General features: G+C 37.3%; 1 pseudogene; it reads right to left on the bottom strand.

The window, feature by feature from the left end:
* Nucleotides 1-406: 406 nt before the first annotated feature.
* Nucleotides 407-1,193, bottom strand: LOC109269727 (40S ribosomal protein S4-like; annotated as a pseudogene).
* Between the last annotated feature and the right edge of the window lie 3,838 nt (nt 1,194-5,031).

Raw genomic sequence — 5,031 nt, 5'->3', positions numbered from 1 at the left:
TTAAACAAAACTTCATCTGAGTCCAGTAACTGTTCTTCCCTCACCTCTTTAGGCTTGAAGGAGATGATCTGTCTTGCTAATACCAGTTCTTAGACAATGAACCAACTCTAGTGTTTTCCTTATAATCCTACACTTAGCTTTGTCCTATCATTCAACACTTTTCAAATCACTCACTTTGGGCAAACTATTTTTTTCTATCTGAGACATTGACTATAGTGGAATTGATATGTAGATGAACTTGGTTTATCAACATTTTATTAACTGATTTCAGGAGTTTTTCATAGTTTTAAAGGCCATTTTCACACAAGTATTCTATAAAGTGTCCCATATTGCCTTTTACCACTGTTTTCCATGCTGTATTATCTTTAAGTATAAAGACTTCCAATCATGTCACCAAGAAACCATTTCACCCACTGCTCTGTTTGGCTGCCTGTGTCTTGTCTCTCTCTCCAGCATTGGTGAGGCAGGTGACTTTCCAAAGGGAAGAGAAACCCATTGTTTATTGCCTTTGTGAATAATGAAAATGTGGGAGAGCTGGTTGGCAAAGCTGTTGCCACTGGCATCTTTGACATGAACTACACTGAAAGAACCATTGTGTCGCTCTCTGTTGGTGGTCACACCAATTCTTCCTACGTTAACACCTTCAGTCACCATATACAGATTACCAGTGTCACACTTGATGAAATTAGTAAACTCCCAAGTCTCCACATCAGTATGAATAGTGTCATTCGCCTTGATGAGGGTATTAGGGTAGTGGATTGTGCAAGCATCAGCGGTCATCGGATGAGGGATTCCTTTTGTTTCCACAAGGATCTTTCTCACTTTGCACAACCTGTACTTGGTTTCCTCAGATGGAATACCATGAATAGTAAAGTGCCTCTTGGTGTCACGGGTTAGACACCAAGATGTCTAAATGCCACTGCTTTTGACATCCATAAAACCAGGAGGTAGGTTATATCAGTTTGGACCTTGCTGCCTATCTTAATGCAACACTACAGGCTTATCTTCTTTACTTCGTCTTCTGTTAGGGCACACATAAGCCTGCTCCTTAGGAAAATAATGAGAGGGAGACATTATCTCAGCCTATGGAGATTTGTATGTATTTGGATGAGGAACAGACACACCAGTTAATCTAGCATCCGCTGCCTTAGAGCTGCTGTATGCTTCATATGTTTCTTGGGACCATGAGCCATGGCTGTTCCAGGCACAAAAAGCTTCTTTTATGGCTTCAGAGCTATGATTCATATGGTATTTCTTGTGATATTAGAAATGAGTTATTACTCATTTTCCTACAATTTTTGTGGCTATTTTTACTTGTCTATTTTCTGTTTGACTTTTAGAATCTGCTTATCAAGTTAAAAATATAATACTGGTGTTTTTATTGGACAAATATAAAATGTATAGATTAGGAATAGGTGAAATCTTTATGAGTCCACTTACTCAGGAATGTAGTACTCTTTCAATTTGTTCCAGTCCTCATTTGTATTTCTCACCGGTTTTTTTAGAGTTTTCTTTGGAGAGGTTTTTTACAGTTCCTATTATCCTAGATATTTTACACAGTTGTTATTGCAAATGTTGTCTCCTTCCATTATAACCTGTAGCAGGTTTTGATTTACACATAGGAAGCCTACTGGTTCTTGATATGACTATTTTAATTTTGAACCCACCCATTTTATTGAGTTATCTTCATGTTTGTAGTGGTTATAATTTTTCCAAGTTTTCCTTTAACCAGACTCTGGTAAGAGAAAAATAGAAGAAGCACTCAGATGCTGTGTTCAACAGAAACTTTAAGCAGGAGGTGACCCTTTAACGGAGTCCCCAGATTCAAAAGGGATTTTGATAGTTGCGAATAAAGGTGAAAGATATATGGGAAGAAATTCTAGATTAAGGAATGAACGTAAGGTAAAGATTAAAAGAAACAAAGTACATGGTTGACTTGAGGACTTACATGTCATTCCGTATCATGCGGCAGAGGGCTATGAAGTGGAGAGTTCTGATACATGAATATTATTAGAAGCAATGAACTCATATAGCATCTGCAAGAGTTGGTGACTAACTGGTGGGGAGACGAAAACAGAGGAAAAGGTGAAGGATTCTGGCTGGGGCAGTGGATGGAACAAGGAAGGATTTGTGAGAAAGGGATGAATTCAGTTTTGATGAAGTTGCATTTGAGAAGCCTTTGGAGCATATACATACTAATTTACAAAATATGACTATGTGTTAGATCCAGTCATTCATTTATTCAACAAATATTGATTAAATGCTCTCTTCAAATCAGACACTTTCTTCCTGGCAGGAGTAGCGATTGGGACATGCCTCATGCCCTATTTTAGCAATCAAAATAGGATGGTATAAAAATATTTGTTATTTATATATTTTATATCTAAAAAGAAAGAAACATAACTGTTATGGGCTGAATTATGTCTCTTCAAAATTCATGTTGAAGTCCCAACCCCCAGCACCTCAGAATGTGAGCGTATTTGGAGATTACATCTTTAAAGAGGCGCTTAACTTAAAACAAGGCTTAAAGTAGGGCCCTAATCCAGTGGGACTGGGGTCTTTACAAGATGAGGAAGAGACACCAGGAATACCCACACACAGAGGAACAAATATATAAAAAGTAGCAAGAGAGTGGCCATCTGTAAGCCAGGGAGAGAGGCCTTCAAGGTATCTAACCCTGCTGGCACCATAATCTTGGACTTCCAGCCTTTGGATGGGGTAAAAGTAAATTTCATTTTTTTTTCTTTTTTTTTTTTTTTAATGACAGCCAGTATGTGGTATTTTGTAATGGCAGCCCAACAACAAATACAGTGACTGATAATTAAAACATGCATTTATGGGGTGCCTGGGTGGCTCAGTTGGTTGAGTGTATGACTCTTGATTTCAGCTCAGTTTGTAATCTCATGGTTTGTCAGATCGGGCCTGGTGTCAGGCTCCTGTGCTGACAGTGAGGAGCCTACTTAGGATTCTGTCTCTTTCTCTCTCTCTCTCTCTTCCCCTTCCTTGCTTGCATACATGTGCTCTCTCTCTCTCTCTGCCCCTTCCTTGCTTGCATACACGTGCTCTCTCTCTCTCTGCTCCTTCCTTGCTTGCATACACATGCTCTCTCTCTCTCTCTCTCTTTCAAAATAAATAATCTTAAAAAAAAACCCTTGAGGGGCGCCTGGGTGGCTCAGTCGGTTAAGTGGCCGACTTCGGCTCAGGTCATGATCTCACAGTCCGTGGGTTCGAGCCCTGCGTCAGGCTCTGTGCTGAAAGCTCAGAGCCTGGAGCCTGTTTCAGATTCTGTGTCTCCCTCTCTCTGACCCTCCCCCATTCATGCTCTGTCTCTCTCTGTCTCAAAAATAAATAAATGTTAAAAAAAAATTAAAAAAAAAACCCTTGAAAACAAATATAAAAAAAATCTCGTGTGTTTATAGGCACACAGAAAATAAATTAATGATAAAGATCAAGAACTAGACAAAAAGATGCATAAAAATTGTTTTTTCCAACTTTATTAAGGAGTAATTGACAAATGTAATTGTATATATTGAAAGTGTACAATATGATTATATAGATGCACACACACACATAGAATGATTTCTAAGATCAAGATAACTGACACACCCATCACCTCACACATTTAACTTGCATGTGGGTGTGGTGAGAAGGTTTGAGTTACTCTCAGCAACTATCAAGTATACATTACTGTATTATTAACTAGAGCAATTTATTTGTCTGAAACATTTTTCAGAAGGTAACTAAATATTTAAATATAATATTAAATTAGACTGTACTCTCTCAGCAAAAGACATAATTTATTAAAAGAACTTTAAAATGTTTAAATCACTTCTTTTTTGCCATTTTCTTTGGTCAAATGAACTTTGCATTAATCTTGACAGTCTCAGAATGATTCAAATCCAGGGATAAAATATGTAAATTAAAATGTTTCTTATTCTGTGATATGGAGTAATTAGATGATTTGCTTCAGTATGTTGACCTTTCATTTATAAGCTATTTTTCGAAGCATATTCTTAATGTATTATACAGAAGCAATGTTCTCAGAAGGGTAAATAACAAAGTGAATAAGTTACTTTTTTTTTTTCTTTTTAGTAAATGCCAGTTCTTCAGCCTTTAACAAATTATTGCTGGAAAATAAGCTCATACTTCACTGTTCTGGAACATATAGTTTGTGATATCAGTATGAAAACACTAGCTGTGAAAGACAGCTGGATCAATAAGAATGAAGTAGCCGAGAGAGTAGCTTCTGTGGACCACTTCAGTTCAAGGTGCTTTATTCACAATCACTGCCTCTCTTCTAGAGTGTATACAAATTGTCCAACAGAGTTCATCCTTAAATGTTTCCACAGACCGACATTTAAATAATGGTTTTTTTCCCCCATTGGAAAATTACTCAGATTATGTTTTAAAAGCGTCTGGTTTTCCCTTGAAAGCCTTGAAAAATAAGATGATGGTACAGTGGCAGAGGTGAGGCAGGTCTCTGTGACCCTTGACCTCTGATTTGGGGAATTCAATAATTAGGAAGACAATTCATACTGACATAAACAATAGAAAGAACCTGCTGGTACATGTGCTGAAAAATCCAGAGTGTTGGCAGATTACAAGCACACGCTAATTAGTCTTCTACTCTATCTTTCAGGGATTCTTTCCTTAGCTTGTTGGCTATAGTCCATCAAAGGCTCAAAAGTGTTGTAGCAAGTCCTGACCTCACTAAATGAATTGTGGCCAGACAGGACACACCCCTAGAGCCTGGAGTGGGTATAATTCCTAATAGTAGCTCAAAGAAAGGAGATGCTGAAAGGATCCCTCTAGCCTTAGATGTGATTATGCATGGAGATCTTTTTTATTTAAAAGAAAAAAAAGATCTAGGTTCATTTTGAAAGACCTCACTAGTTCATAAATTTAATTTTAATAATGGCCAAATAATTTTGCTTTTAAAATAATATACACTTACACATGTCCAGTACACTTGGCTCATAATACCCAAGCAAGTCTATGATCTAGATAGTATTTTTATTTCTAATACCACTG

This window comes from Panthera pardus, unplaced genomic scaffold, assembly GCF_024362965.1.
Source record: "Panthera pardus isolate Hobbes unplaced genomic scaffold, ASM2436296v1 HiC_scaffold_10, whole genome shotgun sequence".
Classification (NCBI taxonomy): domain Eukaryota; kingdom Metazoa; phylum Chordata; class Mammalia; order Carnivora; family Felidae; genus Panthera; species Panthera pardus.
The sequence above is the reverse complement of the archived record's forward strand: the minus strand, read 5'-3'. Positions and strand labels throughout refer to the sequence as shown.